At 39.9% G+C, this 27972-nt stretch overlaps 1 long non-coding RNA gene across 1 annotated transcript; it reads left to right on the top strand.

The window, feature by feature from the left end:
* The first annotated feature begins 12706 nt into the window (after window positions 1-12706).
* LOC121101030 lies at window positions 12707-27732 on the top strand. Its single transcript, XR_005832959.1, has 2 exons — window positions 12707-12763; window positions 26626-27732. It is a non-coding gene; the product is annotated as an uncharacterized LOC121101030 (long non-coding RNA).
* The last annotated feature ends 240 nt before the right edge of the window (window positions 27733-27972 follow it).

The raw sequence follows: 27972 nt of genomic DNA, 5'->3' as shown, positions 1-27972 counted from the left end.
TTGTGAAGAGCCTTGTCTTTATCCTTGTAGATGGGTGGGAGATCATGGAGGATTTTTAAGCAAAGGAGTAACTGGATCTTACCCATGTTTGAAAAAAATAACTGGCAGAGGAAGAAAGTAGATGGGCATGGGGAAAGGCAGAGCTACTCCCTGAGTACCTGTAGAGAGGCTGGACAATTGATGCTTATATGGCCACACCAGTGTGGAAGGATGCATTTATTGGAAGGGACTTTGTACCATGTGTCAGTTATGTCTGGTTGGGTCACTTGGTCTGAACATGGGCCAGTTAGGCATATCGTAGGTCCAGTTAGACTCAAAAAAGGAAAAAGTCAAGTTTCACAGGCTGCAGTCTTAAATTCAGCAAGCCATCTCATAAAGGGGGTTTCATAAGCATTTCAGAGCAAAGACATCCTTGTGGTTAGAAAACAAGCGAAGGCAGCAGTTTTCCCAGGTCCCTTGGCAGTGGCATCTTCATCTGTCGTGAGAGAGGGCTTTCTTTTCCCTCAGCCTGATGAAGATCTGTCTGCCTCACCTTGGAGGTGGGGATGCAATACTAAGGACACCAGTTTGGGGTCAGACCTAGTTCAGACCTTGATTCTGTCACGTATTAACTGTGTGACCTTGACCTCAGAGCCAGTTTCTTCATTTGTGAGAAGGGTGGTAAAAACACCCATTTCTGTGGGTGCAGGGTAAGATGAGGGAAGGTAGGTTAATTCTAAGAACAAAGTGTGACTTTTATCTTTTATCTTGTTTTTAAATATTCCACTTTGTACCCCTCAAAAGACTTAGGGATGAAGTTGTTATTTACTAGTACAGGTAGTCTGAGGTGTCTGTTTTAGGCCTTTGTATGTTGAATAGCTTGCAGAATTAATAGCTGATCTTCATTCTCCCTTTAGATCTGGGGATAGGGGTCGTGTAGAGGGGTGACAGCCACCTGCCCCTCGACCTCCACTCCCCACATAGTGGAGCATGCCTCTCATTGCTGTCACCCCCAGGAGGTCAGCTCAGCCCTGACTCTGGCAGCAGTCTGGACCTCAAACATACCCCTGGGCCGCCACATCCGCCCAGCCCTGTTGTTTCCTGGCAGTCTTTGGAGGTAATTCCAGTGCTTGGTGAGGCTGGTTCCATCCACCGCTCAAGGTCCACTGGGTCTGTAGGTCCTGCCCACCATGGAGCAGGTATCAAAGAAATCAGTGACGCAAAAAAAAAAAAAAATTACCTAATATTGGTGTTATATGTTGGGTTCTATCTCAAATACGTTGGAATCAGGACTTTGCAGTTTAAAATAAAGTCCATGTTAAAACTCCTTCCACCATACCTGACAAATATGGGAGTTCTCAGCTCTTTTTCTATCCCCTCCCAGCCCTAGATGCCCCTCAGCTAGACGTGGCAGGATACTTCTCACAGGGGAGGAAGGAAATCATTCAGGTTCTAGTGAACCTGCTTGGCAGGAGGTGGTGTGGGGGTGCAGAGAGGACTGTGGTGCAAGCAAAGTGCCTCTGTTGGTCAGAGTTTATCATGGGATGTCCTTGGCTTGAAAAACAAGCCTGAGGAAGGTTTAGGAAAAAGTTGGATAACTAGAAATAGAAAAAGCAGGATCAAAGGGAAAGGGAAATGCAAGTATTCTAGGTCTTTCAGTCTTTATGCTTCAGAATTGACTCTGGAGGGGTGCCTGGGTGGCGCAGTCGTTAAGCGTCTGCCTTCAGCTCAGGGCGTGATCCTGGCGTTCTGGGATCGAGCCCCACATCAGGCTCCTTCCCTGGGAGCCTGCTTCTTCCTCTCCCACTCCCCCTGCTTGTGTTCCCTGTCTCGCTGGCTGTCTCTCTGTCAAATAAATAAATAAAATCTTAAAAAAAAAAAAAAAAGAATCAACTCTGGATTTCCTGCCTGGTAGGCAGGGCAAAAAGGGAAACAGGGTATATTATTTGAATTTGCTGATAGAAAAAAGGAAACTTGCCATTTCTTGAAAAAAGCAAAATATTTAATGTTACTGTTTATCTTTCTTCATTGCTTCTTTATTTATAAAATTAGTGCATGTCTCTTGTAAAAAAAAACTCAAGTAACACAAATGTCTGTACACCTGCAGAGTGTAGTTGTGTGAGTACAAATACACACATGTGTTTGCTGGGAAAAGTGTCAAAGGGATCGGTGACTCAAAAATGTTACCAAAGTAATATTGATATCACAGGTGAGTTATATTTCATATGCATTTGGATCAGGGGCTTCATGCTTAAAATAAACAAGTAGGTAAAAAAAAAAAAAGTTCAACTTAAACATACCTCCACCATGCCTGACAAACATAGGGGGGATTTCAGTTCCTTTTTTTTTTTTTTTTTAAGATTTTATTTTTAAGTAATCTCTGTACCCAATGTGGGACTTGAATTTACAACCCTGAGATCAAGAGTTGCATGCTCTACTGACTGAGCCAGCTAGGTGCCCCTCAGTTACTTTTCCCTTTTGAAATATCTGTACGGAATAGCCTTCTCAGAGGTCCCCCAGGCCTCAGGTAGATCATTTTTGCCTTTGCTGATGTGTTCTCCTTTAGCACTCTTGGGAATATTTGCTGTACGGAAGCAGATCTTAGTGCTCTTGCTAACAGATGAGGAAAATGGGGAAGACTGTACATTTACAGACCTTAACCACATGCCAGGCACCTTTTAAACTGTGTCTTTTTAGATCCCTGTGCTTTTAATCCCATTTCACATATGAAGAAACTGAGGGAAAAGAGATCAAATAACTTGCCCAAAGTTAGAGCATTTGAATATAGACCTCAAAATTCTTTGGATCCAAAGTCATTATCTTTTTTACTGCACTAGGAATTTCCTGAGGGAAAATTTTTAATAACTCGTGAAATTTGCATTTTAGTGCTAAAATGCTTTTAAACTCCACTCCCTTTGGGGGAAAAAAAGGTATACTATCTCCTAAATCATCAGCATGGAAGATGAAAGCTCTGAACTCCCAATTTCCCCGCACTAGTCTGGGCTTTTCTGGAGTTCCCTCTCTTCATGCTCCAGGTCCATGCTGGAGGTTTAGGACTAAAGGTGGGTGGGCAGGAGAAAGGAGCTTTGGATTGCAGTGGTGAAAGGCAAAGCAATTTGACTCTCTGAGAGACAATACATCTTGGAGAAAGAATGGTGCAGGTAAACTTGACCCAGCAACAAAATTTGGGTGGCAGGAGGAAAGGAATTCACATGTTAGAGTTTTCCACAAAGGATGGTTTCTCTGGCTGATATCCAAGAATCTCAGAGAAGTGAGTTAGTGGTCTAGTTTAGGTTGGATTTCCCTAAGCCAATCAACTCTAACCTGCATGTGAGATTATGTAGGAACATGTCAGTCAGCTCCTGAGTGGCCAAGCTGGGGAGCTGCTGGAGAAATGCTGGGCAGGTAATCCCATCAATGTTTCCCACATTGAGCCGCTAGCCAAAGCTATGCCTGCATTTGAAGGTTAGCTGTCACTGCCGTGCTGATGTGCCAGCTCCATCATCAATACATTTGAACACGTAAAAACAAGGTACAGCAAGTTCTAAAAAGGCTGTTCAAAGAAAATGGGGTTATGGGCTGCCTGGCTGTCTCAGTTGGTAAAGCATGTGACTCTTGATCTCAGGGTCATGAGTTCAAGCACCATGTTGGGCCATAGAGCTTACTTTAAAAAAAACAAACCAACCACCCCCCCCCCAAAAAAAAAGAAAGAAAGAAAGAAGGTGGTGTTCTGAGTTTAAATGGTAAATTGAATGCATGCATCTAATTTCATTTCTTCCTGAGCACCCTATAGCTACATTGAAGAGATTCTTTACCAAAGATATAAACATACAAGTACAGAGAAAATAGGAGAGATGGTAAGAGCAATGACATTTTGGAAGCTGGAAAGTACATGGACGAGTAGTAAGGATTTAACAACAGGCCCAAGAAAGTTGGTTTCAAACTGTAGAATCTTCAGGATGCTCAGGAATTGGCAGTATCATGTATGCCTCGGTCTGGGGTAAAAAGTAGACCTCAAATAAGGAAGAAAAAGCTACTTGAGAGGCAGTTGCATTCCTAACTGCCTTTTTCCTCTTTACGGTACCAGATAACTATTCTTCCCCCATGCTGACAATCTGGAGGTTTTGTTTCTATAGAGTAAAATAGATGGTCAGAGACTGAGGGATGCCAAGCACAGTTGAGAGCAGGGCTTCTTATTGGAAGGAAAATGAGCTCATACATTCTGACTCTCCAGACTTCTTTGTTCACTTGTATCTCAGCCAGACTCTCCTTCACCAGAGAGGAGACAGGAATAGTCTTTTCTGGGAATCTGACCAGAACAAGAAGAAAATGTAAAAATACTGACTTCAATGTTGAATACTGAAAGAGCCCAGCCAGGTCACCTTAGAATAAAGTTCAAAGTCAGCAAGCCTGTGCACTTGCTGAGTGTTTTAAGCAGTTTTTTACTTCCCCATTATTAATTAAGAGCTGAAAAATAAGAATTATCAGATATCTGAGGACAGTCCCCAACAAAAAAGAAAGAGATCCAAATAAATACCGAAAAAAAAAAAAAAAAGCAGCAGCATGGAGCAGCAGTAACTATGTAGAGAGGAGAAGACAAAACAAACAAGAATTCCTCTAGCCTCAGATAAGAGAACACTACATATATGAAACAAGAATAAGATGTTATAAGAGAGGAATATTTTTTAAAAGACCTTATTTATTTGTTTGACAGAGAGAGAGAGAGCACAAGCTGGGGGAGCAGCAGGCAGAGGGAGAGAGAGAAGCAGACTCTCTGCCAAACAGAGAGTCCTCCGTGGGGCTCGATCCAGGACCCTGGGATCATGACCCAATCCGAAGGCAGATGCCTAACCAACTGATCCACCCAGGCCCTCCAAGAGAGGAACATTTAGAGAATAAAAAGAGCTCTTAGAAATTAAAGACATAATCATGAAATTAAAAAAACAGAATGGCCAGAATGTGAGAGTGAGAATTTTCTCAGAGAGTAGAGCAGAGTAGACAAAGAGGAAAAAGTAAGAAAATGAAAGAGAGTTCTGTTCTAGAAGGCTTACCATCCAAATAATAAAAGCTCCAGAAAGAGAGAACGACATAAATGAGCAGAGGAAATCACCAATGAAATAATTTAAGAAAATTTCTCTCAACCAAAGAACATGAGTTGTCAGATCAAAAGGGCCTATAGAGTCCCAAGGGCAGTGAATGAAAATACACCCTCACAATGGCACACCGTAAATTTTCAGAACTCTGGGCCAGGGAATTTATATAAACTTCTAGAGAGGAATAAACAGGTCACATAAAGGGAATTAAGAACCCAAATAACTTCAGACCTCTCCACAGTGACACTATAAATTAGACAAAGGAGCAATATCTTTAAAGTTTTGAAGGAAAATTGTTTCCAGTCTAGAATTTTATACCCAACCAAACCATCAAGCAAGCAGGGCTATTGCATTACACAACTCCAGGGAGCAGCATTCAGAACACAGTGTTGTGTAATAAAGTGGCTTGCATTCAAATATGAGGAGAGAGCAAATACATTTTCAGACATGCAAGTCTCAAAAGCTTATTTCCTATACATTCATACAAAAAGACTACCAGGGAATGTGCTCTCCTAGAATAAGAGAGTAAATTAGGGAAGAGGAAAACATAGCATATAGGCAGGGCTGGCAATGCTGGCATCAACCCATACCGTTGCACAGGTCCCACACATAGAAGGGTCCCATACTTCTTTGATGCTCTGCTGTCACCATCTTCAAATTCTCAATAATTTTTTAACAAGGGACTCGTCATTTTCACTTTTCACTGCGCCCCCACAAATTATGTGTTCCAGTCCAGGGTACAAGACACAGGTGATCCAACTCAGGAGGAAGGCAAAGGGAATTCTCATGAAGAGTGAAGGGAGATTCCAGGACAGCTATCAATAGATACAGAGGACAATTATTCCCAGAGAGAAACGTGAGGCTCAAGAGACAGACATGTTGGTGGCTGTCATAACCAAGTTTCCACTGTTATTTTACCCTCTTCTCCAACCTCAAGACAGAATGCTTGAATGAGCCTTGCTTAGATTCTAATCTGTATTATGACCATTTGTTGATAAAGTTCTCACTCTTGTTTCCATGCCTTGCATCCACCTAGGGATACTCATTTCATCTCACCAAACTTTCTGCTTAACCCTGTATCTGGGAACTGGAGGTAAGGTAGGAAATAGAGAGGATCCCATACCCTCTGACATATTTCTGCCCGACATCAGTATCAGGCTCACCTGGAGGCCTTGCCACATGCCCTGACTGTGCCCTGTGTCTGCTAGGACTAGCTTCCAACCTTGCTCACTGACTTCCCCAAAAAGGGCTCTTTCAGACTCTCAGGGGAGCTGACACTAAGGGATAATATTGCATTTATCCCTGAGCTTTCAATTAATAGTGTAACTCTGATCTTTCTTTATGCAACTACCAAATTTTCAAAACTAAACAATATGTTGTATGGGCATAGAGTCATAGGTGGTAAAACCATAAAGAAATCTGGGAACAATTAACATAAGAGTGTGAACTGGTAGTAACCTCTGGGTGGCCATTGACGGGGATTAAGTGGAGGAAGATGCAGCTGGAGTAGGCTCAGGGGGCTTATGAAGTATTGTTAATATTTTATTCTTAGACTAGGCTGAACAGTAAGTACATGGGTACTGGGATTCATTCTCCTTTAAACTGTATATTTTAATAAACTCTTATGAATGCATGACACAGTAAAAAAAATAATGGATGTCAATGTCATTATCATAGGATAAATTTAATCAGTGGCCACATTTGGCTTTTGACCTACAAAAATCTACATAGTCCTTTCATCATGGAATTTCAAATAAAAGACCTTAGACCATCTGGTCCAACCTCCTTTTTGTTTGTAACCATTATTATTTTGATTGGCCTTTGATATATCCTCATATATAAATTGCAGTACTTATAAGTTCGTGTTGTTTTCAATGTTTAGTGAATTATTAAACTTTCTACTTGTGTTTCCACCTTTCTCCTTCCCCTGGGTCCTTCATCTTTCTGAAGGGTGTACTCAAGATTTTCTTCATTGTCCTTGATAATTTCATTTTGCTCAGATATATGGTGGGTGGGGATACTAAAGGAGCAAACTGCTTTTTACTATCAATGTTCTCCTGTCTTTACTTGTCCCAGAGAATGTATCCATTTGGCGTTTACTCCATTCAATGCAAAGACGTTAGGGACCTGGAATCTTTCTGCCAAAGTGAGTATGAACTGACTCACTGACATATTTCTCAAGTGATCCATTGGCCCAATGAGTAGCATCCTGGAAGAAGCATGAGTTATTGTTAGTCACAGTTATTCCTTCACCTTTCCTGGAATGCCTTTGAAGGCACCAGGCATCAGCAATATCTATCATCAAATGCTCTTTTGTCTGCAGTTTCTGTGCTTGCATTCAGCTTGTTCATGGCAGAGAAAGAGTTTTTCTTCATAGGATGATGGCTTTCCTTCTATAAAAGGTATCCACTATTTAGCCCGCCTGCAGAAAGGAAGTTGGCACAGGTTCTGAAGAGCCAATCAATTCCTTAGCTGTTCTTGAACAAGCAACCCTTTCTTGATAGCTGTAGAATTTTACTGCAATTGCAGAAGTTGAGTAACTTGTCAGCTGGTCATTTGTAACCAATAAAACTGAAAAGATTATCCACCTTTATTTGAATTTTGGATAAGTAAACAAGATTGGTGTAATTCTGGAATTGTGTCGTAAGCGCTGGCTGTACTATGGAATTACATCTGGGCCAGATCCTGGCATGAAGGAATTAAAAATCTAAGTCAGCATCATACCTATTAATTTGTTAGTTGTTTTCATGGTATAACGAGTAATCTCATGCTGAGCACTGAGATATGAGAGGTATTAAAAGTTATAAAGGTCATAAGGTTATAACTTTTGTTTGCAAAAGATAGAAACTCTGGAACAAGCTTAATAAAAAACAGGGCATTTACTATAATAAGGATACAAGGGCGTCACAGAAGCCAAGGACAGAAATGTGATTTACCCTTAAGAAGGGATTAGAACCAGGAATTAGGACCCATGGTCTCCTTTTCTCAATTCTGCCCCCCTCTGCACATGTATGTCATTTTTCTCCCTCTTAGATTCTTGGTAGAACAAAGCCACTCCTCTGTTGGTTCTATGTTATTCAGGATAGTCTAGGATATGCTGAAGAAAAAATACATCCTAATCCATAATTGTTTTCCTTACTCATGTCGCAATTTTCTATGCAATGGATAGCCCCTCTGCATCTTTTAGCTATGCTGTCTAATCATGTGGCCTCTAAGGCCACTGTGGTGGGGAAACGAAAGTTGAGGGATATGAGGGGTATTTTCAGCAGCCAGCCCTACATGTGGCTTGTCATTTCTGTCCATCTTCCATTGGCCAGAACTTATTCACATGGCTTCATTCTAACTGCAAGGGAAACTGGGAAATGGAGAGGAGCCGATGGATAGTGAGCGCTAGCAATATCAGTTACATCTCTAGTCAACAGACAACTGAGACCAATTAGTCAAACCCCTGTTTCCTCAGAGTTTCTCTCCGTACAAACTAAATTCCTAGAGAAGAAACTCTGGCCCGGCTTTGGTCAGAAGTCCACTCTGATCCAATATGCTCTGTCTTGGAGAGAGGTTCATGTTGAACATGACGGTTGCCAAAAACCCACCACTTCCACTATGTGACTCAAATGTAGAAAGGAAGCACAATACTCAGAGTAGATTCTTCACGTAATCAGTGTCTAGCTATCTGGAGGCATGTTTCGTTTCTGAAGCCTCTGTGAATTAGTCACTCCCTTAAGCTATGTCTCAATAATGATATCTGTATTTTATGGAATTCTTTATTTTAAAGATGAAAATATAGTGAACCTGCTTGGAAGAATTAGGACTAACTGCTTTTCTCTCTAGATAATTGCCTATGAGACCTACCTCTGGAAATAAGACACTTGAGCTGTAAGAGCAGCTACCAGACATATGAGTATGGAAATAGTCCTTCCTGCTCTAGTTGAGAGCTCCTAGAAAACAAACGTAGCCCTGGAGTCCTTCCAACTGGACCCCCACAATAGTCATTAGAGTTGTTTCAAATATTCCCATTCTCTTCTTCAGGATATGTGGTTAAGAGTGCACTTCCTTTCCTTTCTTATAATTAGATGTGGACATGTGACTTAATTTACCCAATGAAATAGAAACAGAAATGACATGTGTCACTTGCAGTCAGAGGCTTTAAGAACCAGTGCATGAGTCACTGTATTTTCTTCTCCCTGCTGAGGAATTATAAAAACATGTGTTGAGATGGAATTGCTCAGCTTGGATCCCCCTGCCTACCCGTGCTGGACATTTAGCATGAGCAAACAATCAACTTTTGGTATGTTGAGCCACTGAGACCTTGGGATTGTTTGTTCCAGTCGACAACCTAGTCCATTCTGTCTGCCACACCTCCATTCACAGCCATCCCTACCACAACAGACCTCCCAGTAGCATGCACACTCTTATGCGGCAATGCTGCTCAAAGCAGGACCCTCTTCCTTCTCTCTGCTGTCCTTGGGAGGGCCAGCTGTATGGTTTCTGCTGGCTTGGCAGTGACTGTGATGCTCGTGTCCATTCGCATGGCCTCTTATTGCAAAAGCCCTGTGAATCATAGGGCCACAGATATTTTCAACTGGAAAAATCTTTGGATGTGGAGGACTACAGATAGATTATATTTGAAATAAATATTTAGGCACTGTTCACTGCTGCCACATTCCAGAAGGAGAGGCTGATTCGCTATGCTCACCACAGACTGCCTGCACAGACTATGCTTTGTTAAAGATTAGATAAAGATGAAGTGCTAAACAGAGAGCAAGGAAGAGGAGGAGGCACGGCCGTGGTCAGCACAAACAAAGCCGGCTTGTCTCACTGTGGCAGCTGTAACGTCCTTTAGAGGCTCCGAACGAACAAGCCACACTTTAGCTCACTTTCTAACAAGCTTTGCTGAAAGCTGTTCTCAGGTCAAATCAAGAATCAGGAAAATCTGATTACTTGTTAAAAGACCAAATTTTCCTTTAGTCATTAAAGATAAGAGAATTAAAGAGATATATGGAGGTAAAGAGGAAATTCTAAGGGCTCCTTCAATACAGGTAGGACTCAGCATTTGACCAAACTGAATTTCTAAAATTTTGGGGTAAAATATTAATGGTACAAGCCAAAGAGTACCTTGACGACACCAGAGGTAACGGCAATGTAATGAAAACTGCCTGCGAGCAGCGAGAAAGGAGCCCTTCAGCTGGGGTCATCGTCCTGAACCTAAGCGCTTGACTGTGCATCTCCTCCCCGCCATTCCCCATAATGCTTTTTCTTCAACTTGGCCTCGACACTCCCAAATGTTGGTTTTGGAACTCCTCCAAAAAAGGTGTAGCCTCTCCTGTGCATGCTGTTACTGACTCTGGTGATCCGCAGTAGGCCTGTTTTAGGCTCGGGGCCATGGCCAGCCCACAGCCTCTGTGCAGATGAGAAAAGAGGTCCCTTCTTCTCTGCAGATGCTGCTGTCAGCCCAGATGTTCAGCCTGGACAGCAGAGCACAGACTAGATCTCGGACTCTACTCACCCTCTTGGCCTGACCCTGAGCCACAAGACCCAAGCTGCATGTCCAAACTCAGCACCCTGGCACCCTGTTTTCCCACTCTCCTTGAATTCTTTCATTGTCCAGCCTGGGGGCTGCAGTGTACAGAAATTTGAAACTTGACACGGAATTCCCCAAAGAAGCTTAGATGACGATGAGGAGGAGGCAGAGGAGAATTATCATGATAATTATTAGTTATTAGTCATTAGTAATATTATGATTATGAGTTACTATGGCAATTAGGTTTATAGCATGCTCCCAGAAAAGCCAATTTAATGAATAATGCTACTAAATTCTTGTATTAATAATAATGGTTTAAATTTCTGGGAACAAGGGCCACAGGCTCAAAACTCAAATGGAAGGAGAAAGGAGAGCATAAGGAGGAGGAAGAGATGAAGGAGAAGGACCATAGGGAGGAGAATTAATGTCTTTCTTAGGGCACATGTTGAATTAGTGATGGGTGGTTTTTTAACTTCCTTTTTATTACCTCCCCTAGCGTGTCCTGTGCCCCCGCCCACACACACACCCCTACTGTCTTCCAGAAGGTCACCATGCTCTGGAATTATCTACTTTTCTCTCCCCACCAAACAAAATTCTATCTTCCTGGTGCAGCTGGTTTGTAAGAAGGAAAGCAATCTGGTTGAACCAAACCATATTAAGATGAGAATGACAGATGACCACAGTGCTTTCCTAGAAGTTGGGGTTTTTTTCCCCCCTCTTTTAAAAAATATTTGTTATGTTTGTTTTCAAGGGGATGCTTACCAAAAACAAAGCTCATCCCTGGCTGGACATTTGCTCCTGGAAACAGCTCCCCCAAGCTCTTCCTCCTTCCTAGAATTTCTTCTGTCTTTTCCCTGAGGTACTCCTGATTTTCTAGAGGCTCTAATTTTTTCCTACAGTGATTCCCTTGCAGGAGAAGCAGGGACCCTCATGGGGGGTGGGGGAGAGGTGATCTTAGGGAGGGAGGAATAGAGGTTGTGTTCATTTTCTAGTTGGGGACATACATACTACGTCCAAGGCACGTTCTGAGGCAGGCTGAGCACCTTATGTGGATATCCTACATCTATGCCTTGCAGCAGTACACAGTCCAGGTCCTAAACATCTTTGCAGAAAAGGAGTGTTTTCTGTTATGAGACATGCCTGATTAGATCCAAGTCACACATGAATCACTGCAGAAAATGAGAGCCATAGAGTGTGCATGATATTCGTGTCAGTGCCTCCCTCAGCTGACACTGGGTTCCCTGAAATGACTTCATGGTGATTAGCACTGTCTCTAGTGAACACTATGTGCACCAATGATGCCCCCCTTTAAAACAAAGCATGGTGTGGGAAGAGGAGGTTGTATTTTATTGGATCCCCAATTATGCGTGAGTCACTATTACTGGAGGTAAGACTCATTCTTAGAATATTGATTCCACAGTCTATAGAAGTACCAAAAATATAATCTTGAAATCTGAGACAAGGTAAATATATTTATACTATACAAGAAATATAGTATATAAATATATCATAAAAATAGTTTAATTTATACTTCAGGACTTCAGGAGGTAATCACTCAAGTTACATATCAAAAGGCTGTAGCTAGAGTTTCACCAGCTTCTTGCCACTGCTTCATTTGCACAAACATAAAAGGAATGTGCTGGTCTTTTGATTTTTATTTTAAAAACAGAAATTGGAAGAACTTGTTGAGAATATTTGATACGACCAAGCTCAAGAACACACAGAGGAATTGTCTCCTTGGCAAAAGTTGGGGTGGGGATGGGCTTAGTCAGCACCCTGGGCACTCAGCACTCTTCAGAGAGACCAGTACCCGAGGGCTGCTTGGTGGGAGGGATGCACAACGTCATTAGTCCCTGGGGGTAAACAAAGGGCGCCTTCAATGGCTATTTTGTTTTCTGCTTCGTCAAAGAACAAGGATAAAGAGTATGCTACTCATGATTAATTCTGGAGAAAAAAATTCCATGCAACTAGAATTTTTTCCAAGATTTGAGACAAAACAATATTTTCAACCCATATCAAAACCCGCTCTGGAAAACTGATATTGTGCACTGTGGAGAGTGCTTAGGAGAATGTGCTATTTGTTCTCATCCTTTTCCAGGCTTTGTCCTCATGGCAAACTTCAAGGCCAACAAAAGACAAAGGCAGAGGCAAGGCTACCTCTGGACAAATGGTGAGTGGGCAGCATGGATGGAGCACAGAAGGGATTGAGGGGTGAGAAGTGGTGGTTGGTCACCAATTATAAGCTGTAAGACTCTGAGTGAGTCATTTAACCTTATAGATCTCAGTTTCCCCATCTGTAAAATGGGTGATAGGACTAGATCAGGGGTCCCAAACTTCTCTGTGAAGCCTTTTCTGATTGTTCAGGTTATATTTCTACTTCCTTTTTGATACATCATTTTAAACTCCCTAACCGTCGCATTCTCTTAGACATAATTCTTATTTAATACATACAGATGTGTATTTTATCAACAACTGTAGAATTTCAGTTCTGGAATATGTAGATTGCACATCACTCCTTCCATGGATAGCTGGGAAAGAGAGAAATGGAGGTTGAAAGTAGAGAGGAACTAAAGCAGAGACAAAGTAAAGATTTTTGAAATGAAAGATTGGGCAGGACCAAGGAAAACTAGCAGTAATAATCCAGGGCTTCGGAAGCACTTCCTGTGGTTTCAGTGGGGAGAGTAGGGGGAGAAATGCATGTGCCTGGCATGAAGTTAAAATGGGCAGATCCAGGACTGCAAAACTCTGGGTATTGGTGGGGGATTAGTTCTCAAAAGTTTTTTCCCAAGCCTTCAACATTTCTTGAGAATCCAGATATTTTAGGAGGCAGAGACCAGGAGCTGGGAGTCAAACTTCCTCCTGGGTTTAGTTCCCCCCGAAAAGCAGAACGTGAAGCAAGGATTTTAAGGCAAGCTGTTTGTTTAGATGTCACTCTAAGAGGTCAATACAAAGTGTTAGTGAACACATTACTGCTATGGTCAGCTAGGGTCTAATCCTTCTGGAGACCTCTGAGACACTGCATGGCCCCCATCTTGAGTCATTCCAACTAAAAGGTGAGAACTGGTGCATTTTTCTACCAACTCTCTTTTGCTCCTGGAGGGGTTACATCTCTAACCCTTCCAGCCTGTCCGTGACCAAGTCTGCTTCTGCCGCTGGAAGAAGCCCTCAGGCAAAGTCACAGATATGTGTTAGGAAGCCCTTGATGTATAAGGAATAGAGACAGGATATTAGTGTGTCTGATAGAAACCACTAGGTCATAAAATAAGACCTTGAACATTCAGAGAAGGACCAACCCCAGAAAGAATTCTTCTCGCTATGGATATTTTAAAGCAAGCCTACAAAATGATTTATAAATATCTTAATGAAACTACAGGGGAAAAAGGTCCTGAAAGGTATCTTGCTAGTGAGTATGAAATGGTAAAGGTTTAAATATATCCATGTCGTAGTCATGATTACTAAGGTAAAATGTATAAAGTCATATTTATTTTAGTATAAAAGAACATAATCCTAATGGCTTTCAGAGGCTTATTTCAAGTATCATTTCCCCTAACATGATTTCTGTTATATGGATTTAAGTTCTTGAACCATAGGTCTTCTGCCTCAGAGTTCTTAAGAACATGGTCTCCATGGTTGAGGAGTGACCATGTGTACAGCCTTTTTTATTTCATTTATTTGTATATTCAACCCCATTAGAAACTACATTTTCTATAGTAATGCGGCTCTCTGAACCTTTCATAGCACTGAGAACTTCTTTAAACATAGTATTTCTTCAATAATCTTGATGCCTTTCTAAATTTTTTAAATATTTGCACAGTTGTATTCCCAAAATCATTAGGGAAATGACATTAATTTGTTTGTTTGTTTTAGAGAGGGGAGAGGGGCAGAGGGAGAGAGAGAGAGAATCTTAAGCAGACCCCATGCCCAGCATGGAGCCTGATGTAGGGCTTGATCTCACAACCCTGAGATCATGACCTGAGCCAAAATCAAGAGTTGAACACTTAAATGACTGAGCCACCCAGGCACCCTGCAATGATATAAATATGTAAGGGAAAATATGTTTTGATGACAAATGGTCAAAGATATGAACATTTCACATAAGAGGATAGAGTTTCACACAAGAACAGTAAACAGATGTGAAACATATCAAGCCCCTGTAATAACTTGAGTTGATGAAATCTGTCATTTGGTCTGGCCAGAGCCCTTCTGTTTAGACCCCTACCTTGGGGTTAATGCTTTTCCTTCCCCTCCAGATAAATGACTCTGACTGGGACCACCGGTTACAGTGGCCAAATTCCCTGGCCACAGTTGATGGGTTTAGGAGTGAGCAACTGACCCAAGCCAGGCCAATAAGACTCCTTTCCTGGGAATGTGGAGTTGATAAAGACATGCAGTCACTGTCAAAGGGAGCCTGTGAGCTCCTAGTGGCAGGGGGGTGGGGGGGTGGGATGGGTTGTGGAAGCCAGGTTGAAAAATGAAACTAAGGCACAGACAAAAGCAGATGGCAGAGACAGAGGAAGGAAGCAAGCACCCTGCTGTACTCCTACCTTTCCTTCTTGTAAAAGGTTGAGGTGTTTTACTTGAAACCAAGGGCTCCATCTATTACAATGGAAAAATACAAACATAATAAATGTAAGGTAGGATCCTTATACCAATACACAAAGATGAAAACTTGGAGACATCTGATGATTCTGTAAGCTAATGTTCTTTTTCTGGAAAGCATCTCGAACATATCTGACATGAATGAGAGACTAAATCTTTAAAATTATTCACAACCCTGAGCTTGTAATTCCATGATTAATCGAAATGATTGAATACTTTGTCCAAATTGTAGTAATTTGGGTAGATGAAAACAAGGAAATTGGCATTTACTGAATTTTAGAATGCAACAAACAGTATGCCAAGAAATGTATATAATTAATAACTACCATCACTGAGGGGCACCTGGCTGGCTAGGTCAGTAGAGCATGCAACTCTTGATCTCAGGATTATGGATTCAAGGTCCACATTGGATGTAGAGATTACTTAAAAAAAAAACCCTACCATTATTGAACATTTATGATGCGTGAAGCACAGTCCTAAAGGTTTACATGTATCTTTATCTCATATAATTCTCCCATTAATCATGTGAGATGAGTATGACTATTATTCCTATATTTTAAATGAAGACACTGTGTCTCAGAGAGGTTAAGTAATTTGCTCAAGTTCTCACAGAAGACAAGTGGCAGAGCCAGGATTCTAAGCACAGCGGGGCTGCCAGCACCCACACCCTTAGCCATACATTATATATTACCTTGTTTCACTTTGGAAAATGTATCATAGACCGAGGAGGTAATTCAGAGGAAAGAAAAGGCATATGGATGGATGTGTGTGGAGGTACTCACTAGTACATCTAAAAACTAGAAACGGCCTCCCCCATCCAACACATATCTATAGGGAAATAACACAGCAAGTCAACTGTGATACATTGCTACAATAAAACATTATATTGCTGGTAGGAATGATAAATATGAGAAACATAAACAATGGGTTAAGGACTACAGAAAGCAATAGCAGATGAGAAAAAAATGTGTAATTCAGAATGATAAATACTGATTTCTAACAAATGCACAATTATTTTTATGTAGCAGTAGAATGGGAAAAGTCTTCAGGGTTTATGAAAACATGGAAATTCGAAGAGATTTTTGAAAGAAAGTTCATGTTGCTCTTATTACTTAGATATTCCTATTTAACTTTCATTGTAAAGTTGATTAAATACCCAATTAAAAGTAAACTTATTAAAGATTCAAAGTGATATTAATGGAAGAAAATTAGAGAGGTTTATGAAATAAAAAAAGAGTTTTTATTAGGAAAACCTCATCTGAAGAATATAAATAAAAGTGAGAAAGACTGCATAATGTACCAAGAAGAGAAAAAAGTATAAAATAAAGAAGTAAACTCACATCTGCTTGCCCATCCCTGATCTGGTACAATCGTACCTGCCTCTAAAGTCTTGCTACAGTGCTGCCATCCTGAGGCCCCTCACCAGAAGCTTCCTCTAAGCAAACATGGCGCTTCATTTGCCTCTCTCTTAGGGTGCTTGGCCCTTTCCACCTTGTTTCGGAGCTATCTGTGTAGTTTGCCCTCTTCTCAACCATAAGCTTTATAAAAGTAGGAACCATGTAACTTCAACATCTTTGTAGGCCCGAGTAGCCCCATGTTAGCCACAAACATGTGTTTGTTAGATGAATAAGTGTTCTTAGAAAGAAACAAAAGACTTGGAGTCATAGTTTTGAACCATAAGCAACTGTGGTCAAGGATATGAGAATGGTTGTCCTTAAGAGCATTACTTCTTTTTTTTTTTTTTTTTTAAAGATTTTATTTATTTATTCGACAGAGGTAGAGACAGCCAGCGAGAGAGGGATCACAAGCAGGGGGAGTGGGAGAGGAAGAAGCAGGCTCATAGCGGAGGAGCCTGATGTGGGGCTCAATCCCAGAACGCCGGGATCACGCCCTGAGCTGAAGGCAGACGCTTAACCGCTGTGCCACCCAGGCGCCCCAAGAGCATTACTTCTTAAGTAACTAGATCGAGGAGGTGAGTGTTGTAGTTCTGGTGAACTCCAGAAGGACAGCAGAAGCATAGAGTGATTTTTGATTTCATGAGGTCTGTGGCCAATATATTTGGAGGTGATCATAAACTTTGATTTATGATTCCAGTTGGCAGAGAACATTGAAAAGAGGAAAGTTGAAGAAAGAGTTAGAGGGAATAGAAGTTAGAGCTGAAATGTCAGAGGAGTTGTTCTAAAGAGTTCTTATGGTCTTTACATTCTAAGGGCCAAGGTCCTTCTTTTTATGTTTGTTAAAAACAAAACAAAAACAAAAATAAATAAAAACACAAAACCACCCTTTATTGTGATGAGCACCAGGTGATGTATGAAATTGTTGAGTCACTATATTGTACACCTGAAACTAATACAACACTGTGTTAAGTAACTGCAGTTTAAATAAAAACTTTTTTAAAAGATATTATTTACTTATTTGACACAGAGAGAGGCAGCGAGAGAGGGAACACAAGCAGGAGGAGTGGGAGAGGGAGAAGCTTCCCTACCACTGAACAGGGAGCCCAATGCGGGGCTCGATCCCAGAATACTGGGATCATGACCTGAGCTGAAGGCAGATGCTTAACAACTGAGCCACCCAGGCGCCCCTAAATAAAAACTTTTTCAAAAGCCTTTAATCATATGAGTTCAGTAGAATGAACAAAGTGGATTGGACATTCTTTCACACACACACACACACACACACACACACACACACACACACACAGAGTTTCCCTGTCATGCCAATGATGCCATTGTGGAGGTTTTGTTTTGTTTTGCTTTGTTTTTGACCAAGTAGGAGAAGACACAGTGTCAAAGAATTCCTATTCTTATTTAAGTTCTGAGAGGCGCAAGGACTCGAAACCTACTTCACACTGACTGTGACTGTGAGGCAAGGTAGTTCTGACTCAGATGGCATACAAAGTGTTTGCTGGTTCTTCCTTTCCTCTTTGTCTACATGATGTATGGGAACACCTTGCATGTTGGAATTGTAAGCTCTCTGAGTTCAGGAACAAGGTCATAAATTATATACACAGTGTCCGAGCAATCCAAGCTTAAATATTTACTGATATGGTTTTATCTACTACCAGTCACAAAGACATACATTCTCCTAATACCTACTCTTCTGTAAATAAATAATTCCTGTACCTTGCCCATTAAAAACATGGAGTTCTCTTTAAAAACTTTTTTCCTTGGGTAATTTTTGGCTTATTTTTTGTCTTCGCTCACTAGAATAGAAGTTCCATGAGAGCAAAAGTAGTGTCTGTTTTGTTCAACTCTGGTACCCTCCAGAGCCTTACAACCATTCCTGTTGCTCAGTGAGTACTGTGTGCTGAATAAGTGAATGAGTGCATGGTTGAATGACCAACCATTGTTCTGGTTGTGGCTTTAAGGACTTTTGTAAATATTAAGAACACACACACATGTGGCTCTTCAGTGGCCTTCCCTCCCCTGCCACTCTTCGCCACCAACTGATCAGATAAACTAAGTAATAGTTGGCCGGCTATGCATTAGGGTCCATCTGGCTCTCACTGAGTATAAAATGAAAATGCTTTGCTTTTACAAAAACTTATGCAGGGAACTTACATCTCAAAAAATATGTTTGTAATACCAAAGTGTATTTTGTTTTATTAAATCCAGACTGCTGGGTGGAGTCCCTTAGCTAAAAGTCACTCTCAAGCAAAATGAGTTGCTTGTTATTCTCACAAAGAATTTACAGGAAGCAATTTGTAAAGGTTGCCATCAGGCTGAAGTCATTGTTGGCACAAGGAATCAGTGTGTCATCAACCTCAGAGCAATCGTTTAACCTGGGTCTGCTCAGAGAAATCTCCATAATGCAAGGAAAATTGAATTCTACTGCCTCAGATGACAAACACTTTTGATTTTATTCCAATTTGATCATGAAGTTAAAAATACTTGACATAACAGTTTCTCTCATCCTGCCACTATTTAGAAATATCTACTTTACATGTGCTAAATGCTGGTCCTGTTGTTACCAGCTATTTCACAAATAGTTTTTTTTTAAAAATCTGCTCTCCTTCCCTTGTTGTACTCAGGAAGTTGCTATAGGGAGAGCTAGGAAATGAATGGCTTGCCAACTTATTTGGCCCATTCGATCAAGTAACCTGTGTGCTGGTCAAGTGATAATAGCAAAAAAAAAAAAAAAAAAAAAAAAAAAAATTCTACTCATCTTGAAGGACTGACTATTCTCCAGTCTAGGTGACAGATGGGCATTGTTCTAGATAGGCCTATGGGGGTATCATTACAGCAGAGAAACCCTGGATCCAGGCATGCCGTGAAGATGGACAGTTCTGTGCTCCTAATTCCTGTCAATGTGTTTATTTTCATCACCCTGGGAAAACAGGGCTTAAAAGATGGAAACACATAGATTCACAATATTAGCAAACATTAGGCTAATTCTCTATGTTTCCAACACGAGTTTCCAATAACAAAGAGTAAAGCAAGATCTTGGCAAAACCACACTGATCATTTTTTAGCCTTATCCAAATGATGTGTAACTCGTTTGCTGATTCAGCAAAAATGTAGTGAAGGCTGTGAGCCATCAGCACAAAGTAGACTAAAAATAATGCAGAACACCTTACTGCACAGACTCCCTTACTCCCGAATGATTTTGAATTAATGTTTCCTTTACTATATACTGGGAACAATCATCTATGGATGTTAAAATCCCTCTGTCTCGTATGGAAAACGCAGCAACCATCAAGTCTGAGTGCTTAAGGATGCTGCACTCCATTGAATAATTATCCTAGAAAAAGACTGACAAGAAGTATGTGGTCCTGTCTTTCTTCTCTCCAAACACAATCACACCCTTTGTTTAGCAGCTCAGTCTGCTGTTTGTAAGTCCTGTCATTCAGCACCCTGGTCTCTCGGCCTCCCAAGTTGAACAAGATTTCTTGATTGAGTCAAGCCATTCATTTGCTGATTGTCCCAGACCAGTGTGGCCTGTTGGCTGCTATCACCCTCCAACAGCTAATGCATATAGTGTGACATGATTTGGCCTGATAGCACTCCACAGCCCACCTGTTGTTCCCATCTCTTGTCCATTCCACAGCTGATTAGGCAGCCTCCTGTTCGCGGTTCTTATGCATCTGGGCCAAAGAAATTAATTTGCCCTCATCATTCCTAGTTGCAGCTGGCTAATTGGACTCTAGGGTCACTTCCTTGTCTTATATAATTAATCAACATCTACTTAGTTAATTATTGCAATATTTGTTCAACAAATATCTATCGATCGTTTACTATGTGCCCGGCACTGTGCAAGGTGCAGTAGTTACAACAGGCCATGCAAGTTTCAGTAACCTAAAAATTTAACATGATTCTTTAATTTCTACCTAGTTTTCCTATTTTTAAGTTGAATAAATGTTTTTTAAAGTTGGGTATGAAACCATGATCCCTCCCCTTGTAGTTTCTTTTATTGCTTCAAAGTCAAAGAAAATTATTGTATCTCTTAATATTTGATCAACATTCACTCACTCTTGTTTATTTACTTATTTATGAGTTTAAAGGTATTTAGTTACTTAAGACTTCTGGAATATATTTGGGGGTGTTATGAAATATTTGATCTAAAATAATTTAATTCAAATTTCTAATGAATGATTTCCACAAATGTGTATTTAAAAATCATCTCTATTGTTTTGTATTGCACTTGGTCATTTCTTAATCCTTATTTACAGCCGGGCTTATTTCCGAGGCTTCTCTTCTGTTTCACTGACTCATATTTCTGTTTCATTTGCTCTTTCCTTTCTCATTTTTAGAATATTTTCCTATCCTCTTTACTTTTCTAACTGAATATTATAACATTCTTTAAATTTAAAGAGACGTCCATTTTTATTTTGATTGGGATTACACTAGATTTAAAAATAACATTAGGAATTGACATCTTTGCTGTATTTTATTCTTTCGAGATGTCACTGCCCGATAAGTTTTATTATTTTAATAAACATTTCTTATTAAGTCTATTTCTCTTTATCAATATTTTATTCTATTGTAAATTGGATCTCTTTTTTAAATTAGGATTTTTCTAGTTTGTAATTATTGGTATTCAAGAATCTTAATGGCTTTTCTATATTTTATGTTTTATCTGGCCATTTATTATTCTATGAGGTCTAAAAATTGTAGCAGATTCCTTGGGCATTTTGTTAGATACATAATCAATTGTCTTCGAATAGTGATGTTTTTGTTTCTTCCACTATTTCTCTCTTTTAGATTTGTTTCAGCTCTCTCCTTACACTGGCCTGAACTCCCAAAACAACATTAAGTCAAAACGATGATAGAGAGCATGTCTCTAGTAAGATCATCTCAAATACTCTCTTCATGCCTTAACCTTGTCAACAACACTAAGTGGGGGAATCTAACAGTGCTGTATGAAAAACTTGGCCTTTTATAAATTTATTAACTGTGACTAACTTGGCTGAGACCTAGTACTTATGATATTATGGTTGTATTAGTAAAATTTAATCAGGAACTGGAAATAAGATGTTTGTCATAAGTTGAAGCTTTATTCTAATTCAGGTTGACATTGCTACACCTATCACAAAATTATAGTTTGAATGTCAGGTTTCTTCCAAAAATAGTATTTCATGCGATTTAGAAGGCTATGTAGCTACTAAAGAATAAATTATGATTTTTGAATAGCAATATAAAAAATATTCATTCTTCCAAAGTGCTATGCTTCTAGAAAAGCTACTAGAAGTCAAAATTATATGAGATAAGCTGAGTTTTTCCATAGAAATAATAGTATCATAAATTCAGAATTGAATTCTTAACATAAGGGTCAAATATCCAAAATTTCCTAGCAATGGCTAGAAACACCATGTTAAATAAAATATTAATGTTATAAAGTTTGTTAAGCTTTCTACAAGCTAATTTATTTATTGACTAGGGCAACACAGTTACCCATCATGTGACTTCATATTTCCTAGAGTGTCTTCATGTTGTGCATACATTTCTCATTTTGGGGGGTCATTTCTTCCTATTTTAAATGAAGTAAATTAAAGGTGAAGGAACATACTTGTCAAGGTCATAAATTGCAGAAAGTCTTCTTTGGAATGTTGGTTTAGAGCAAGAGTTTGGGCAGAGGTTTTAGAGTAAGACATATTTAGGTACAAAGCCTGGTTTTGCCTATTAATCATTTAAAAATATTTAGTGAGTTCTAGATCCTAGGGATACAACGGTGGACAAACAGACAACATCCTTACTCTCGTGGAGTTTATATTTTAGTACCACTTTCTGGCCATGACATTAAAAAAAAAAATTATTAAAATTCTAGTCAGTTAACATACAGTGCAATATTGGTTTCTGGAGTAGAATTCAGTGATTCATCACTTACATACAACACCCAGTGCTCATCATAACAAGTGCCCTCCTTAATACCCATCACCTGTCTAGTCCATCCCCCACCCACCTCCCTGGCCATGACATTTTAAAAGTTTGTTTTTTTTTTTTTAACATCTCTGGGCTTCAACTTCTTCATTTGTAAAGTAAGAATAATAGCACCTACCTCATAAGATCATTTCAAAAATTAAAATGGGTAATGTCTGTAAAGCACCTAGCACATATCACAAATGGTAGCTAGGGAGTGTCTGGCTGGTCAGTCGGTAGAGCATGTGACTCTTGATCTTGGGGTCCTGAGTTCAAGCCCCACCTTTGGTATAGAGTTTACTTAAAAAAAAAAAAACAGCAAGGGCACCTGGGTGGCACAGTAGATTGAACATCTGTCTCTTGTTTTTGGCTCAGGTTGTGATCTCGGGGTCATGAGATTGAGTCCCATGTCAGGCTCCATGCTCAGCATGGAGTCTGCTTGGGATTCTCGCTCCCATTCTCCCCTCTCCCTCTGCCCCTCCCTCTCAAGCTCCCCCTCAAATAAATAAATAAATCTTTAAAAAAACAAAAAAACCTGGGGTACCTGGGTGGCCCAGTCAGGTGAGCAACCAACTCTTTGTTTCAGCTTAGGTCATGATCTCAAGGTCCTGAGATCAAGCCCCCTGTCGGGCTCTACTCTTGGTAGGGAGTCTGCTTGAGATCCTCTCCCCTTCTCCCTCTGGCCCTCCCCTCATGCTCTCTCTCTCTTTCTCTAAAATAAATAAATAAAATCTTTAAAAAAAGTGGTAGCTGGTTTTCACATTTTAAAGAAAACTTTTTAAAGAAACTTCTGAAAAAAAATTGTAAGAAATAATTATAGAAAAGGAGAATGTTTAAATTATTACCTAGAAAGAACTATTTTAAATATATACTTCTAAATTTTTTCTATGTATGTATATATATTTAATATTTTATTTATTTATTTATTTGAGAGAGAGAGCACACGAGTGGGGAGGAAGGGCAGACGGAGAGAGAGAAGCAGACTCCCTGCTGAGTGGGATTTGATTCCAGGACCCTGAAATCATGACCTGAGCCAAAGGTAGATGCTTAACTGACTGAACCACCCATGTGCCCCCCCCCCTTTTTAAGTAGGCTCCATGCCTAGAACTGAGCCCAGTGCAGGGCTTGAGCTCACAACCCTGAGATCAAGACCTGAGCTGAGATCAAGAATCAGATACTCAACCAGCTGAGCCACCCAGGCACCCCATGCATATATTTTAAAAAAGAGAATCTATAGCATATACTTTGAGATCCATTTTGCCCAACTGCTCTTCAGAAAGATTGAACCAGTGTATACTTCCACCAGCTATATATGGGAGTGCCCATCTCTTTTTGGGGGAGATTTAACATCAAAGTCATATAGCTTTCAGTGTGATCCTCTGTCTACAAAATCAAATGTCCTTTCACTTATGGTCCAGTTCTGATTTTGTCTTATAAAAATGAGTTTGTGGGAGAAAATATTTGCAAACCACACATCTGATAAAGGCCTTACATATAGTAAGTGTGTGTGTGTGTGTGTGTGTGTGTGTGTGTATTTGAACTCTCAAAACTCAACAGTAAAAAAAATCCAATTATAAAATGGGCAAAAGATGTGAAAGGATTTCACAGAAGAGTATGTAGGGGTGGCAAATAATGACATGAAAAGATACTCAAATCATTAGCCATTAGGATAAATGCAAGTTAAAACCACAATGAGATATCACTACACACCTATCAGAATGACTGAAATTTTTTAGAAGTGATCATACCACCGGTCAGGATGTAGAGAAACTGAATCTATCGTATATTGCAGGTGGGGATTTGAAATGGTACAGCCACTCTGGAAAACAGGTTGGCATTTTCTTACAAAGCTAAACATACAATTCAGTAATCACACTCTTGGACGTGTGTCTCAGAAAAATGAAAACTTATGTTCACATCGAACCTGTATGAGGATGGTCATCGCAACTTTATTCTGACTAGCGAAATACTGGAAACGGCCCAAATGCTCTTTTTGTGGGTAAATGGTTGAACAATCTGTATGATATGCAATGGAATATTACTCAGCAATAGAAAGGAATAAACTATTGGTACATGAAAACAGCCTGAATGGATCTCAAGGGTATTATGTTGAGTGCAAAAACTCAATCTCGAAAGGTTAAGTGCAGTAAGATTCTGTTTATATTATGTTTCTGAAATAACAGAACTATAGAGATTGAAAAGAGGTTGGTGGTAACCAGATGACACACACACAGGGGATGAGGTTGGGGAGCACTAAACCAAGAGTTAGCACCGGGGAATTATTTTGCTGAATTTGGTATAGTGGTGGTTAGACAGATCTATACATGACATTAAATTGTAGAAAACTACACACCCCCCACACACATACACAAATGAATGTGGGTTACAAAAATGGCAGCAACTGAGTAACATACCACCTGTGATCAGGACATCAACAGTAACGTACCAATGTCAATTTACTGGTGTTAGTATTATACTACAGCTATGGAAGAGGATACCATGAAGGGTACATGGGACTCTTTATACCACAATTGCAACTTCCTGGGAATCTATAAGTATTTCAAAATAAAACTTTTAAAAAATGAATTGTAATTATTACTATGGCTCTGACTTTTTTCCTTCATCAGCTATTTTAAAGGATATTAAAGAATTAGATTGGTCAGGCAAAGATAAGATAGCGATGCTATTTTAAAAGCGATCTTACCCACAGGGAGTATTAGCTTCTAAAGTAGTCATCTCGGAAGCGTGACTACTTATGCATAAGTTTTGGGCCATCGCAGATCAAATATTTTAGAAATCCTCTTTTTTAATTGCCTACAGAGCTCACCAGCCATTGGCAAGTATGAAACCTATTACTTTTTAAGACATTCTCTTGAACTACTGTATTTTCTCCTATCTCCCTTTACTTCCTCTTAGTTCTACGTGTTCCCCAGATAACGATGAGCTTATCTGGCACAGATAGGATACCTGTAAGACAAAGGAAAAGAGGGTCCATCAGTTTATTCTTTCTTTTGTTTCAGTCTTTGGATATGTGTGCTTTTAACTTGTTAAAATTTCCCATATGATAGAGGACGAGAATTTTCTTCATCTCAATGCCTTTCATTGTCACGATGGTATGGGATATATGAAAGAACTTGAAGCAATATTTAGTTCCTTAAATTTTTTAAAGAGATTTTATTTACTTAATTTAGAGAGAGCATACATGCAGGAGGGAGGGACAGAGGGGGAGGGAAAGGGACAAACAGACTTCAAGCTGAGTGCAGAGCCCTATGCATAGCTCCATCTCGCGACCTGAGATCATGACCTGAGCCAAAATCAAGAGTCCAAGGCTCAACCAGCTGAGCCACTGAGGTGCCCCACAATATTTGTTTATTTTAAAGCAGTTGAATAGCTAAATCAAGGAAATTAGTTGATTTGTTTTTTTTAACTGAAGTTTTCTTGGCTTTGGTCTTTGGGAATTAAATGCCTCTAAGGTATAATTTGAGAATCTCCGTGGTGGCTCACAGGATTGTATTTTCTTACTGATGTGGCCAGAAAGTGAGGAAATGGAGCTTAAGTCTGGGAAAGGAAAAACAAATATATCACATATTCGTTCAAGGAGGTACAGCTATTGAGACTCAAACTGACCATGTGGATTTTGCAGATGTTACCTAAAGTCCTCATTTCTTTCACATTGAGGAACTGCCTTTGGCTCAATGGAATCAGATTTTGAGACAATATATGACTATTCAGTAGAAATAAAGTCACAATTACATGCTATAAGTTTCTTCAATTACCCTTAGATTACAAACTCCGAATTAATAAATCTTCTCTAGCCAAGTTGATCAGTTTTAAGAAAAGGTCATTGAGCTGAAAGCAATGCCAAATCTCTGATTATTTTAGAGACTAGTACTGTAATCCTGTTGTTACACTAAATTTTATGGCTATCTAGTCAATTCTGGCCTTTGTTTGGATCTATCTAGTTGTAGAGAAAGTATATCCTCTTTTAAAGAAACTACTGAAATTGAGACAGGGAAACTGAAGGATTCCATAAAAATCTCTTTTTGCTTCTTTTTCCTGCTTCTATTCTTGCTAGGACGTGCACCCCTACCCCATCTTACACATGCATTGTAAATAGCCTCCTTGTAAGAGACAAGGAGCTAACGGTTCTCTGGGATAGATAACATCTGAAGAACAACCAAGTGAGAATGACGGAGGAAGCCATCATATGTGAATTCCACACCACCAGAAGCTAGGTATCTCAACGCCAAGACCCCCAGCTCCAAGGAATGACACCTGGGCTCTCATCTTTGTTCTAACTGGTTCCTGGATGCCTGAGAGGAATGTGCACCAGACCACTGTCCCCAGTAAAAACTCCAGACCCCGAATGTAAGAGAGACTCCCTCCTTTCCTTTTTGAGTCTCCTGGATACTCACTCTGTCTGTTATCTGCTCTCTCTATATCTTCACTAAACTCTGCTTTCATCTCTTGCTGGCTCACATTTGATTTTCATCCTACGTGAAGCCAAGGACCCTCTTGGCTGGTCCAGCAGGACCCCTCCAGGTCCTTGGACCCAGCCTACCAGCATCAAAATGAAAGCAAAAGCCACCTTATTTAATGTTGATCTGGAGTCCAATTTGAGATCAAATATACTAGCAGTTTTAGGCTAGATCTCTAGACTTATACCTGTGTGGTTTGGAGTGATTATTCAGTTTTGGAACCGTATTTGTATTAGAGGTCAAAGCTCTTTTCTTCCTCCTCTTTTCTTTCTCCTCCTCTTCCTCCTACTTCTTTTCTCCCTTCTTCCCCTTGTTCTTCTCCTTTTACTCCTCCAACTAAGCTCAGAGTGAAGAATAGCTTTTCTGGAATGAAAAGGTAGGTGCTAATCTGGATGAACTCCAGAGGTGAGGCATCGATGTCTGTGGGTTCTTCATTGGTGTGGGTGGGCCCAGATCCAAAACAGAATGCACGAGTCTTTGAATGCTCCACTATTTTTTGTTGAGTTCTAGATAATATACAGGTGTGGGTCTGGTGTCAGTTAAGTCCCTAAATTTTGCAGTAGGTTTGCAGTTCATACAAATGCATAAAAAATGAAGTTGGGGTTCAAATTCCTTCTTGTTTAGGATTTAGGGGGTTCCAGTTTATTTCCATTTTACCTAGCTGTAAATTGTAATTTCTGTGAAATATATTTTTGTACAATTGACCCTTTTCTTATATTCTTTTCTATATGTTTTATTTTCATTATTTTTTATTGCAAAGTAACTCAATGAATACAAAATTATTTCTAGATCACATACAATATATAAATAATTTATAATGTAGAAAGTAAAAATCTCCAACCACTTACAGTATCGCCCTACCTCTTTCCACACCCATCCGAAGAAGTAAATACAGTCAAATCTTTGGTATCTTTCCAGACATTTTTGAGAATATTCAGGCATAC

This window comes from Ursus maritimus, unplaced genomic scaffold, assembly GCF_017311325.1.
Source record: "Ursus maritimus isolate PB19 unplaced genomic scaffold, ASM1731132v1 scaffold_6, whole genome shotgun sequence".
NCBI lineage: Eukaryota > Metazoa > Chordata > Mammalia > Carnivora > Ursidae > Ursus > Ursus maritimus.
The sequence above is the reverse complement of the archived record's forward strand: the minus strand, read 5'-3'. Positions and strand labels throughout refer to the sequence as shown.